Here is a 14,843-nt window from a genome sequence, read left to right on the forward strand (position 1 = left end):
TTTCGGGCTTAACAAACAAATCGCGTGGCCATTAATCGCCTGTCCGAGTTTAACCAGTTGAACTTTGATCAATCAGGGACTTGGATTTGGTAGCGATTATGGATGGTGTCCTTTTCAAAACATGAAAGTATCAACCATTTAAAAGATAATCATAAAGGAGAAATGTAATATTTGCAGTTTGTGCCTGGATGGAATTATGACACCAAGGCTGAATCCAAATTGCTTCCCCACCACTGAAGCTTCTGCCAACCTCTACATTTATACCTCCAAGTGGAGAGATGTGGAAAAAATAGTGTCTTCAAATTTGGACATTACTGCCGCTCAATTACATCATCAATAGTTGCTGTCATCTACGTTAACCCGAAGCTGCCAGCGCTCAGAAAATATATAACTTTGAAAAGTCGTGTAAAAAAAACCCTCAATACTTATATTTAAATTTAAACGTCCATGCTTCAGAGCACACACACATAGAGAAATGCATTGCTCCTCCGTGCCACAAGCGCGACGTGGATCACCTTCCTAAGTCGCTACAGCTCCTTCTTAAGCAAAACAAAAAACTTTTGAACGCTGCTACAGCTTCAGATGCCCCTACAAATGGAGCAATAGGGAGGAGCCAGAGGGGTAAGGAAGCAATTTGAATTCAGCCCAGGCCTTTCATATATTGGAATAGAGCAGTGAAAGAAAAAGCCTGGAGCAATATTCGCAATATTGGTATCGAAAAAAATGCACGTTTACCGTGTTCCTGAACGTGCATCAAATGCCTGGCGGGTACGCAGCTTTAGGTGCATTCAAAAAGACAAAAAGAGTCAGAGAGAGCCACATTAGCATATTCGCAAGTGCTTCTGAATTATTTTTTGCAAGCCTCCCCCCAGGAAAAAGAAAATGCCCCCCCTACAAACACACACACACTCGCCGCAGTGAGTATAAATAAACTCAAACTCAAACTTTATTTATTTATATAGCGCCTTTCATTTTGGTTAAAAACACAAAGCGCTTAACATAAAAACAGATAAAACAGTCATAAAAAGTGAAATAACACAAGTATCGATAAAAATTTTGTGAGTATACCTAAAATTTTATCTTTTAACATTAACACAAATCTAAAGTTTAGAGTAACATAAAAAACACACAGTCCGACACCACTACACATTAGCCACATTAGTGTAATAACACCCCACCTTTTTACAGCTCGTAAAACAAAAAAGACTGACATTGTGACAGGGCGCCGTGTACATCTCAAAATCGCTTCAACATCAACAAACGGAACCAGATTTAATCCATATGTAAAGCACTCTTGGATTATCAGGCGCACTTTTTTTAATTTTTTATTTAAGCTTTTAGGTGCACTTTATAGTGCAGAAAATATAGCATGATTAAAACAGTTGGAATGATGTTGCAGAATTAGAAGTTTCCTGTTAGAATTCTTTGATTCTTTCCCTTCAAACTAGTTTCTTCTGGTTTTGCACCAAATATGCAAAACCTAATGAAAGAGCGCAGTGACCAGGTTGTGGGCAAACAGGTAAACCCCATTGGGGTCAGAATAAGGTCAATGCTGAATCCGGAGCTGGGATCACTGCTGGAACTGTTACTTTATCGTTTTATTTTGTCATTTTCTGTTGCTCCAATTCTTAAAGTTATTGCAAGTTTAAACATTTCCAACAATTACAGCAGTCAAAAATGCACAGCAGTGGCTGTTTTTGCAGTTTCTTCACAGAAGCCATGAGGCTGCAGTTCAAATATCTGACAGTGATAAGGAACTTGACCCAGAGGACCCACTTTCCATAATGCTATGATCATGTGCAGCATGTTAGGCAGACTACATGATGGCCAATGGCATTAATCAGCCTAATAGCCGGTCGTTGCTGCCCAATTAGCCTGAACGTTACCTGGCCCGGATGACTCGGACCGCAGATTTGCCTCAAAAATAAATCCATGGAGAAATGCTCACCACGTGAATCGGATACAGTCAATTCTTCTGTTAATCCTCTGCAAGAATATGGCAGGAGGAAGGGGGAGCACAAACTGTATCTCTAATACTCAGGGAGCTTATCAAGGTTCGGCTCTTTGTACCTTGCTGTTACATATCAAGCCAGATGTATCAGTATTTTATAACTTTTTCATATTTTACTTAATTTTTATTTCATGAAAATGTATATTTTGGTGACTGTGCTTCCAGAATCCCTTGTGAAACCATGTCTCAAATCTTTGGTCTTTGTTTCCTCACGTTTGCCTGTCAGTGAATTTAATACAATTGGCTAATAATTCTCATTTCACTTCATTAACTTTGGCTTGGGGGTCTATTCAAGCTCAGGAGATGAATTACAAAACACACAAATGGGTGTGCAAGAGTTTGCACATGCACCATTTTTTTCTATTAACCCTGCACACACACACATTCTCTCTCCAAAGGAGCCTAAGGTGTAGCCTATTAGTGCATGGACACAAGACGTGTCAGATTATATCAGAAATCCACTCTACCAAGCAAGGCAAACTGCAGAAATACATTTTGGTGCAATTTTTTCCATTTTTAAGAAATTAGCAGCTTGATATAGGAAGGGATGACTACTTAAAGTGTGGAAGTCTTGGCTCCATACTGCTGCAATAACTCTTCTGCTGTCTTGTAACAGATGTTGTGAGACAGGGATTTGTCATTAACCCAGATGTTTGTCTAACAAACATTTTTGTGTTTGATTTTCTCTTTTTCTGTCCCCTTTGACCCCAGTCAGTCAAGGTAGACGATGGCTTTTACAGAGTTTTCCCAATCTTCCATTCAGAGGTTTTCCTGCCACCCTTTACCTGTTCAGTTTGGAGGATTTACCCTTAATAAGCGAACGAGTTCGCCTTTCAGGAAGGCAGACTCTGCAGTATTTGCTTCGGTCCCCCCCCCCCTAGGGCGGGTAGTTAATTAACTCACCTGTTCAGTGTCCTATTTAAGTCCAGGTGTGCAGCCGTTCATTCTCTTCCTTACTGCAGCGCTGCATTCGTCACCCCACCCTCCTCCCCGGCTTTCACCTGTAGGCTCCGTTTGGGGTTATTACCCAAAAGTTTTATGGAAAAAATTATCTCATGGAATTGTACGGAGCCTTATGCCAAACGAAAAGATTGTGAATGCCAACTAAGAATGTGAAAAATAAGTATGTGAAAATAAATATTTTACTGCATGAGTTTGTCTGACTGAAATGATTTTAAAGTCATTTGTTAATCATCTATATGCTGTTATTATAAAACTAAGACAATCTGGCCTCATTGGAATGATCCACACTGTATTATAGTGCAACATTCCACAATACTAAATCTTTATGTTGATGTTTTTGTCATGATCTCGACCTGGCAGACCCAAATGCTGGAACCCGGAAGGAGACTCAGGAAACCGTAACGTGATTATAATAGATTTAATTTACAGGAAGAGGTTTGATCTGTGAGCAAGATGGAAGTCTTGAGATCTTGAGTCGGAGCTGAGGCGTGGCTGGAGGGTGTTGACGGCAGCAACCGGATGACACGGCTTGAGCAGGATGCGAGGTGGAAGTGAGGAGCATGGATAGATGACGGCAACCAGGTGAGCACTTGTGGTGAGGTATTCCTGAAGGCGGGCAGACAAAAGAGGATTAAGCGAAGGGAAAACAGGCATGGACAGAACAAGAGTCGACCTGACTAAGCACCGTAGGAGTACAATGAACTGGCGTCGGATACTGGTTCTGGAACTCCTAAAGAGGCTGCAGGCTGATGAGGAGAGTGGCTTCAGCTGGTCGCGTCAGGAACCGAGTGAGAGGGGGGGGGGGACTGACAGAGGCACCATGACAGTTTTTTTCTTTTTGTGTAGCATTTTGTCACATTTTTTTTCTTTCTATTTCTGGATCAAAGAGCAGTTTATTTCTGGTCCTTGGTCTTCAGGAAAGCCCTTTGCACATTCTCTGTGTTAGGGTTAGGGCACAGGCTGTGCAGGTGACATGTAAGGACGCCCACTCTGACTACGCTCTGACTGTCTAATTTCAGAAATTCTAACAGTAAGGTTGCACACAGTTATCACATGAATAGCACTAACGGGCCCCTTGCGCAGTGCGCAGATTCGTATGACGTGATTGCGTTTAACCTTTACAGGTGTTCTCTACAACCTGTTGCCCACAGCATGCCTGTAGTAAAACATGTGCATGAACATTATTACGCTATGGGCTCTCAAAGGGGTCTACGCTCTTAAATTTTCATGGAGGCCTGTACAGGTTTTCCCATTTTTTTTTTTTGTCCGCAGGCCCCGTAAGAGCGGTTGTGACTAAGGCCTTACTTCTCATCCCCGGTCTTCTGGATAGTCCTTTGCTCTTTCCCTGAGACACACTAGGGTTCATTTGCAAAAGCACTAAGATATTTATTTGTTGAAATGAATCAGAATTTGTTTTGTTGGATGGGAGTTTGATTGAGCTTTCACGCTTTTTTCAAATAAGGTGACTTTGAGACAAAAAACAAAAAAATGCTGACCTGAGCTAGTGCAAAGTGAGTCTTAATTACACTTAAAAGAAAGAAAAAAGATATCTGTACTATAAGAAGAACAAATGAAAATTACAATTTTTAAATTTTTTATCCTTTAAGGATTTTTTTTTCTTAACTTTGAGTAAAAAGAGTTTGTTTATAAAATGTTTGGATCAAGAGCAGACTAAACTTTTTTTCCCATGCAGTTATTGCAACTGTTATTTTTAACTGCTGTATAGATTCCAAACCATTCATTTGCAAAAAGGTCAGGAATTTCAGTATCTAATCTCTGTCTTGCATCTATACTGAGTTGATTAAGTTTCAGCTCTTCTGGCTCTTCCGCTGCAAACCCCAGGAATCTGTGGCCGTCTGAGTGGACTCTGGTGCCTGAAACAAACACGCCGTCTCCTGAATTCTTGAGATGCTCTCCACTTGGGTTTTTACCATCGGACATGAAGTAGAAATTTAAAAACACAGTCATAAAATATGTTTCAACTTTGCTTTCAGTTCTAATTCATGTGAGCCGCCACTTCCTGCAATCTTCATTGTTGTTAAAGTTTTGTGAACAGTCAAATCCCCTTATTGTTCCCCATCTCAACCTACAAGTATAAACTTTACTGTAGTGTAAAACTGTAGATTTACAAAGCGAATTACTGATCAAACAGTTGCAGGAAACCAATAACCTGCTCTACAAAGCATTTAGCTTTACGGTTGGAAATTAGTTTTGCAGCCAACAGTCAAAAATTCATCATCCAAACACTTTCGGTTAGGCAATAAAGCCTCCAATACAATTTCAAAGGCTTTAATTTAGTTATGTTCTCACATGAAGATTAGGAAAGGAAACTTTCCCCTTTTACGAGCCTTTAAAGTGACACTGTAAAAGTTGTTTTTATTTACAGCACACTTTGTGTGGATATTAACTCCCTTCACTCAAACAGCATGCAGTTTTATTGCAATTTGTAAATATTAAAGTGCTTCTTCTTCATAGTCAAAGTGGGTTTTGATGTGCCAAACGCACCGTGGGCTTTTCAGCTGCCTCTCTTCTCCTCTTTAGCTGCTTTGAAGATGAGAGTAGTGAGGAGTTCTGGCCTCTTTTTAGAACGCCAAGGCGTACCAAGCCTGCATGATTTGTCTGCATGACCATGTAATGTTGTGAGTGTGCATGTGAGTTAGTGCCACCACTTCTAGGAATCTGAAGAAGAAAAAAAACGTCCTTCAAATTTAAAAAAGAAATACACAATTTCATATTTTCAAAGAGGGAGAACATTGAAGAAGATGCGTCCTTCAGGTTTAGCTATCTTTTTGAGTTATGAAAATAAACAATATATGTGTAACGCAACAAAGGCAGCAACACGTGTTCAAGCAGCTACTATGTAAATGCTTAAATCTAAGTTTTGAGCTTCCAAGTTCAAAACTCTCGCATTCATGTGTAGCTAAGCATCTTTCTTTGACCTTTTCTGGCTCTAAATACAAAATGTGCATTGAAAGTTAAACCAGGTCAAACTTTAACCATTTAGGGACTCTGATTTGGTAGTAACGTATGGATGGCGTGCCATTTAATTTTTTTTCTTCTTGGAAATGTATGTGTATATTGTGTACATATGTGTGTATATTGACTCCATAGTTTGTTTTTGTTTTTTTTACATATTGCTCTCTGTACCTGTACTGCTGCTGCAACAAGGAAATGTCCCCATCGTGGGACTAATAAAGGAATATCTTAATTCACAGAAGTGTCAACTGTTTGAAAACTGACCATGGAAGAGAAATTAATAAATGCGGTTTGTGCAATTTTATTACACCAAGTCTTTTATATATGGGAATAGAGTTGTGAAAGAAAAAGCATGGAGGAAGATTCATGAGATTTGCACCACTTTGATATTTTGCACCAAGCCTCTTCCAACTGTAGGTGGCAGACATGTGCTAGTAAATGGTAGAGAAAAAGCCCCTCCCAACTTGTCCAGTGTGAACACCATGGGCTATAGTTCAAAAAATCAGGTTCTGGAAGGTCCGTCACGGGCAATAAAGCCTCCTGTACAACTGGACCACTGGGAACGATTTTTCAATAAATCACAAATATGACTGTAGTGAGTCTTTAAACCCTTGTGCTATCCTAGGCACTTTAACATTGGGAGTTGGGTCATCTAGACCCACTAGAATGTGCGCTAAACCTTTTTTCTTCAATGATTTGTAAAATTCACTGGTTTCCATGGATTACATGAAATCCTCTTCACCTTTATCCACCTTTGTCATGGTAGGGAGAACGCATCAATGTAAGGATCGGGTCATCTGGACCCCATAGGATAGCACAAGGGTTAAACCCTTTTGGCCTTTGATACAGTGCTTCAAATGACTGGAGACTGGGTTTGGCTTTTAAAGTAAACCTTTTTTAAAACAGATGGCTGTCAAACCCCTCCAGTGCACCGTGCTTGAACTCCACAACCTCACATTTGAACTCAGAGCTGATGACCCTTACGCCTTCACACACTTTCAGTCCAGGACCAACTGCTCTCCGTACATGTATGCACTCCATCAACCTGTTCGGATTTAACCCCTTTGACTCTCCACCTGTTTTTTGTCTGGCTGCACCCACCCAGACTTCAGTCAACAACCTGCTGCAAACATTCTGCACTCCAAGCATATTTAACCTTTGTATATCAATTATCCCTGGGTCAGAAAAGGACTCAGACTCAGTCATGCACTACTTTGTAAATTACTAAGTATTGACAAAGGCTAATCTTAGAATAAACAGAAAGGAAAATGGCATTTAAACCACAAAGTACCTTCAAAAAGCTGGAAAGCAACATGTTTTTACTGTTATCAACACATTTCTTCATTTTTTAAAAAGTTGAAATGCTAATGGCACTTTTGCATGAGAGGCCTTTTTCCCTTTGTTTACAGCTGGCCACGTGGAATGTGGCAGAATGTTGTCATGGTGGTTTGTTGTTTAGAGCAGCCGGCTCTGCGGTTTGTCTGACTTAACCACATGTTATGTCTAAAAACCTTTTAGATCAGTGGTGAAAAGAAAAAAAACAAGGAAAAAAGAAACACGTTTCTCTCATTTTCTTTTGAAACAAACCAGATTTGATCACTCCTGTGTATGCGTCTACCAAGGGAAGACAGTTCGTCCCATTTTGTATAACCTTTTTGAATGAAAAGAGCTAAATGGCTTATCTAAGAGCTATAATCAAATCAAAATAGCATTAGAAAGATTTTTATACAGCAGGGCTGTTTAAAATGGAAGCGTATTGCATACACAAAAATCTGATGGTCTTCATTCAAATGTTTTCGTGTATTCGGAAAAAAAAAAAAAACTAGTGTTCTTTGCTTTATTTTTATTTTTTTGTTTACATCGTTTTTTCCCTGTGTTTTTTGTGCCAATTATTTTTTTTAAGACCCACAAAAGCAAAGAACTCTAAACAGGCTGGGCGCTAACCTCATCTGCTCATGAAAACCTTGAGATGACCTGCAATTAAAAGTTGAAAAGCCACAATGTGTCCATTTCATAGACATGATCCATCTGTTTTTTACTTAAGTGATGCAAATTATGCAAAATACCACATTGCATTCTGGGTCAGTTCTTTATGTTTTGTGGAGTAGCAAATTATGTTATCTAAAGTTGTAAAGCAACCTCAACTCCAATTGAAGGGTTGAAATATGAAGTACTTTTGCTTTAAATCATGGGCTGATCAATACATTCACAATGTCACAGCTGTCCACTTAAATTTAAAAATTGTAATGTCTCCAGTCTCCCACAAAGAGTGCTGTTTTTCATGTGTGGCTGAAATGTTTGTGTTGCTGCAGATGTCATTTTCATGATTCATTGAAGTTGTAGAAATTATGTAAAGTGGCTGGTGAATGCAGGATTCTGCAATTCTGAAAAATCTTTAAACTAGCTGCTAAAAAGAAACCCTACAAGATTTTGAGGTAAATTTTGTACATAAAAGAAAGCTCTTTGTTCACTTTTTTTTACAGATAAACACATTTAAAAGAAATAAAGCAGTTAAAATGGACTTCAAGAGGTGCCCATTGAAGTCAAATGTGTCTGACCAGCAGCTTTTGATTTGAACATTTTAATAAAAAGGGATCTGTGTTTCTGCTTCTCAGTGGTACTTTCATTGACTTGTCTTACTGATCCAAACGCTGTTTTAAAATGCAAAACATTTGGATAAATATTGAAATGGAAATCATGATATTTTTTTTTGTGTTAATTTTTCTATAGAGGCATCAAAGAAAGCACTGTGATGGACTGGCGAAGGTGTACCCCGCCCCTTGACAGTAGCTGGGATAGGTTCCAGAAGCCCCATGACCTCGTAAGGGATTAAGCCGGTTTGGAAAACATAAAGATGGATGGACGGATTTCTAAGGAAATGGTTTGAGTAGTATGGCTTTATGCATCCTTTTAACATTAGGCATATGTAGATGAATGTTTTTATACCTTCCTACAGGTTTTTACTTTTGACTTTCTTTAAAAACTTTACTTTGATGTTTTGATTTAATTGACCATACACCCTTTTTCATTTTTAGTATTGTTGAAATCTAAAATCTGTTACTGGTTCAAACACCCCCTTTGGCGTTGTTTCTTTTTAAATCTATTTTGGGTAGATGTAAAATGTGAAGAAATGTGGTGGAAAAAACACCACAGACATCTATTGCTCACTCATTGCTTTTAGTCTACTTTCTTCACGTTTAACAGGGCGTTACGGATTGTATAGGATGCTTTAGATAAAAAAGAAAAGTGAAAGGAAGCTCCCTTCTAGAGGCGGAGGTCCCTAAAAGGATACGCACATAAACTAATGTGAGGGAGAAACCCCTTTTGCTATGTCTCAATCACATTTATAAAGGCATTCTTTCAAACTCACATATATTAACCTCTTTCTCTTTCCGTCCTACCTCACATCAACAGAACGTATACCTCTGTTTTTTTGTACAAAAAAAAACAGCCTTCCCCCAATTAAAATGCAGAAAATAAGGGGGTGGATTAGTGAAAAAAAGAGGATGGAAAAAAAACAAAAACACCACAGAAGAAGTGAGGATGAGAGGAAGAAGAAGTGTTTGAAACGGGAACAAAGGTGAAGTATGGGAAGGATGAAAAAAGGGCAACAGAGATTAGAATAAAAATAGAAAATGTTTGATTCCTCCCTAGAGAGCAGGCTGACTGTTGAGTTTAGGCGTTGGTGGTGTGAAAATGTAGCGGCATGTGTTTCTGTCTGAGTTCTTTTGTCTCTGTTGGTGGCTGAGAATTTATTTGAGAAAACGTGAAATGCGTCCCCATCATCAAAATGCTGCTCAAACAGGTTTGAATGACAAAGATTGTATAAATCAGAGCACATTTCCAATGGGTTAATGTCTTAATTTCATGCTGTCAGCACATAAAATTTACCCCCAGATTCCTCCCTATAGTACATGATTAGAAGTGATGCTTAGCCAAGGATGCTTGTTCTCAAGCCAAACTGCTTTGTGAGGCCTTGTGAAAAGCTTTCTGAAAAAAGCCGCCAGTCCAGTGGATTTAAGGTAGTGAGTTTTGGGGGTCAGCACGGTCACCCCGGGGATAAATGCTCCCCATTGTCTGGTCTAAGGAGATGCTCTCAGTAGGGAGTCTATAAAACCCCAGTAGCAACACTAACACCCAGAACTCTGAGGCTCCCTGGGGGAACACCCTGGGACCCCTAGTCTGGGACTAATTCACAGTCCATGGGGGGAGAGACGAACAGCTGGTGGGGGACTCCTGCGTTAGTCTGATCTGTTCATCATCCACCTGGAAATGACGTCATTGTTGCCTTCATTTGTGTTTGCGATAATCAAATTTTAAAAATGATGCAAAGGTTGAAATAGATTAAATTTTTTTTAATAACATGTTCTTATACATCAACTGTTTTATTGTATATGTGAGCTTTTGTTTTATGTGCACTAGTGTGCATGTTTAGGAAACAGAGGGGGCAGGGTCTCATGGGATCTTTTGTGGAATTCCTCTCCTTGCCCCTTCCCACATCCATGAGATGGGCAAACATGAAATCAAAGTGGAAAAGCTCCACAAAGGGATGGAAGAAGGATGACAAGTCCCTGGATGGGTGTGTAAGAAGGAAGGGTTGGGGTGGGGGTAGTAGGGGTGACTTGTTCCTACACCCATGGCCCCAAAAGCACCAGGTCCCACAGTTCCATGAAAAGAGCCCTTATGAAGACCTGGCTGTTCCGCCTGCATTGGATTAAAAGCGCAAACCCACAGACTGCCAACACAATATTGCAGTGTTCTATTTATCTACACCAAACGCACTTCTTCTAATGTGGTTTTGACTTGCTGCTTTTTTTCTTAAAATTATGTTTGATACCATCATAAACTTAAATGATGCGGTCATGTGAAAAGGACACTTTACATATAAATAATTAAGTCAGCACAAGGATGGTCCTCTTTACCTAATAGTGTGATTACCACATTATCATCTCTCTGTTTGTATCTTTAACCTTACTTATCTCACACAAAACCTAAAAATAGATAAAAAGAGTTGTTGCATGTTGGCCCTAAATTCACTATTTCCAAAACTGACAGCTTTTCTTTAATAATTGTGACTCCACTGTCTTCCTATCTTCACCAGTTCAACATTCCTACAGTCTTCTCTGAACATATGTTCATTTTCTCCTTCTTTGACTAACAGTAGTACAATTTCCACTGGAAACCTGTAGGTCAAAAAAGCTGGTAGCGGGTGTTGTTAATCTGAGCCATGACCAATCTGATAGGGAAATTGTTTTATGCTACATTCACATTGAGCTGGGAAAGGTGCGTTCGAGCATCCGCTTCCACTGAAGTCTGTGTAAACGTGTGCAAATGTCTGTTTTGGGCTTCCCCATTGAAACTCTCACGCTCATCTATCGCTATGAAGGTTTTTAAGTCCATTTTTGGGCTCTACGTACAAATGCCTGACAACTGAATGCGCAATAAAAGTCAAACCAGTTGAACTTTGAACCAATTAAGGACACAGACTTAGTAGTGACAGGCCTTTGTGAACACCATATGCTAAAAGTCTGTTTAAGAACCCACATTTAGTGCCATTAATGTCTCATATGTACTGTACATAGAATTGGTGATTTCATTATTTGATCCAGCTTTGATTTGACATCAAAAGCACTTCCTGACATTACCCTCTACATTGACCCAGAGTTGGGACTGGCACAGGAAAGCATTCCCTTGTACTGTTGTTGCATTCTGGTCTTGATATTCAAGCTCATTTTCAGAAATTTGTACCTGTAACAAGATGGCAATTATCCCAACAGCTGATGGAGAACTCAAGACCTCCACCTTTGGCTGTTTAAAGTTGTATTTCTCCGTCCTTGTGATTTCAGGCTGATGGGTGTAGTTATTTACAAAGTAGTCCACTTTCATAAAGTGCAATGAGAAACCACTTGGCAAGTCAGCTCTCAATTCGGAAAAAAAGAAAATCAGCAGACTTTTCTGACTTGAATCCGCCCTTACTCTGGCTCATAAATAGGGGTTTGCTGAGAGCACACTATTAGATGCTACAATAGAATACATAAATAACTACTAAATTTGTTGTTTTAATCTTCCTGCTGGGGTCTATTTTGCTTACATTCTACTGCAACCAACAGCAGTAATGCCTTCCAGTCAGCTTCTCTTTCTTTTTATTTTGTAGCCATGTGTTTAGCCTACTCTTCAGAGCTCTTTTTTGTGTTGTTTAAAGTATCATTTTGTTTCCTCCTTTAGGCTTAAACTGCTAGTGAAACCAGCAGTAAACAGCAACCAAAATGTCCTTCTTTTACTTACTTTTATTTTCTCCCACAATTTCCACATAGTTGACATGTCTGTTCTGGTAACTGTGTAATAACAGATGCAGAAAGTCGTGCACTAAGGGAGAGTGTCTTGGATAGTTTATCAATTATACAGTAAAATGTGCATCACCTTACCAAAAAGCCTTTTGTGGTTTATGCCTATAGGACATTGTTCCTCAGTGTGGGGCAGTTAAAAAATTAGAAATGTCATATTCATTTAGGATGGCTCTACATCATGTTCACCACAGGATGTGTGTTTTTAGATTAGTGTCAGGTTGTACGTTCACTCACATACACGCACACAATCATTACAACCAGGTCTTTGTTCTTTTTTTCAAAGGCAACAACCGGTTAGCTACTAATGTGCTAGTGTGCTTGTCACTTGATTTGGGGAGATTGAAATCACCTGCAACTAAAAATTTGTTCCAAAAACAACAGCACTTGGCTGGAGTGTAACTGTATTTTGCATATTTTGAATTGGGTAACAACTCCTGTGCCTCTGCGGCTGCACCAATGTTTGCATTCAGGATTCAAGGGTGCAACTCTTCAAACCTTTGTGGATATGCAGCTTCCTTTTTCAGCAGAATTTCGCCCTATCTCTACAGCTAATAGAACATATTCTGTCATCTGTGACTGGAAGGAAAAAGTGAAATCTCTTTTTGTCCAAGGAAAACGGTCTGTTTAGACATCAATGTGTGTCTTTATCCTCGAAAAAGACGATGCATTCTAAAAGACCCTCTCTGATCATCTTCTGATCTATTGTGATAGCGTGGTCTTTTAATAATAATTATACCAATTTTAGCCAAAATCACAAAAATCTCAGCAGAGCAACGATAATTCATTAGAAATTTCCCTCTGAGTTGTGAGCAGGTAAGCCTGCACCCTTTCCCATCATCTCTTTGTTTACAATCTCTCCCACTAGCTTAGACCTCCTCAAAACACTAAACAAACAGTAGCGGTGCAACAAAATTGGCCAGCAATATTTTAGCTAAACGAAAACAACGACGTACATGGATCTATTTGTCTTCAGGTAGAAGCACCGGAATGGAGCTTGTTGCCCGCTGATTGTAGCTTCTTCGTCACATCTGCACACTTATTCAAACTGCATTTTTTTGTCTGCTCCGAATTCACAACAATTTAGATAAAGATATACTCAGAAGTGCAATTTTAAGCTTAATTTTCTTTGTGTACGTTATCATCACTAGAAAAAATGCAATAACACACAAAACACCAACAACACAATTTTCATCTTGTAGCTGCGTTTTTCTTCAAGTTTCAGGTTGCTTTTGTTAATTTTTCAAAATAAACTGAATTGTTGCAAAAGTTGACAGTTGACTTAAGAGAAAGCTTAAAAAATACAACATTTGATAAATCTTGAAATTTTAACTAAATTTGCTCTAAACGAAGAACATTTCTTTGTCCTTTAATTGTTTAAAAAATTGCTTATGCGGATTGCACCTTTAACCTTTTATGTCTCAGCAGGCTTTCATTAGTTTGGACTACTAACTTCTCATAAAGTTAAAATTATTATTTTTTTTATTAAAAAGAAGTTTTCAGTGCAAATGTTGCTTTTCCGTTCAGTGGATAATTTTCCTAAAATACTTTCTTTTTGATTACAGGATTTGTAGCAGTTTTGATTTTGCTTTTCGCCACTGGCTGGACACAGAAGACTGCAAAAGCATTTGCCAAAAGGATATCTTTCTTACAGAATAACATTGCATTCTTTTAACAAGTGCACATTAATAGATTTCTTTTCAAATTACTTTGAGCAAACATCTGTTAGTCTGCATGCATGCAGTCCCATTTGCACATTTGCAGAATCTGTGTGCATTTTCCTAAAGAATAACAGAGTGTTTCTCTGTGTGTTTAAGCACATATGCGCATGTTTACACATAAGTGTGCTTTTGAGAGACTTTTTCCTGCAAGTGCTGTGATGTCAGCTATGTCTGGCGACAGTGTGATTAATGTCTGAATGTTTTCCAGCTATTTAGCCCTGAAAAAGCTCCTCTGGGCACTCCTCACATTTTCAGGGTAAACAGGAAGAAACAAGTTTAACGATAACAGATGATGAAGACAGAAGATGGTCAAGATGGTCTTTACTTCCCTTATCAGATCTCAGCGCAATCAATCTGAGTATTTTATTCCACAGATTGGAGCATGTCTTTGCAGGAAACATAAAAGGGTGAAAAAATTCTTATGTTTTTTGTTAGTCAACTTGGATTTTAATGCAGAAAGATGAAACATTTTAAGCTTTTTTGTGCAATCAATTTTGATAGTCTACAGTTATAGAAACCTCAACTTTAGTGTCTACAAAATTAATAAATGATTACATTGATATGATTTAATTTATTGATTTATTTCAAGGATTGTAGTCAAAGCAATAAAGAATTAACACAGATTTATCACACTCATTGCAGAAATGATGAAATGCATAGATTAAAAGAACAGAAACTAAAACAAACAAAAAGACACTTAATGCTTAATTAAAAACAGTTATCATTAACAAAGTAGAGCTTGATTTATCGCTTGAAAAGAGGTTGGTAAGAAACGAGTTTATATAATCCCACCCTTACCAAGTCAATTCATTTTATAGTTTTACTTAG

At 38.6% G+C, this 14,843-nt stretch overlaps 1 long non-coding RNA gene across 1 annotated transcript in view; it reads left to right on the forward strand.

The window, feature by feature from the left end:
• Nucleotides 1-14,584, forward strand: part of LOC110017226 (uncharacterized) — a 31,374-nt gene extending 16,790 nt beyond the window's left edge. The window contains exons 2-3 of the long non-coding RNA XR_002292551.3: nucleotides 8,681-8,771; nucleotides 13,860-14,584. This is a non-coding gene — a long non-coding RNA (uncharacterized LOC110017226). The remainder of the gene's footprint in view (nucleotides 1-8,680; nucleotides 8,772-13,859) is intronic.
• Nucleotides 14,585-14,843: the final 259 nt, after the last annotated feature.

Source organism: Oryzias latipes, chromosome 19 (genome assembly GCF_053564925.1).
Source record: "Oryzias latipes strain Hd-rR chromosome 19, Olatipes_Hd-rR_3.1".
Taxonomy (NCBI): Eukaryota; Metazoa; Chordata; class Actinopteri; order Beloniformes; family Adrianichthyidae; genus Oryzias; species Oryzias latipes.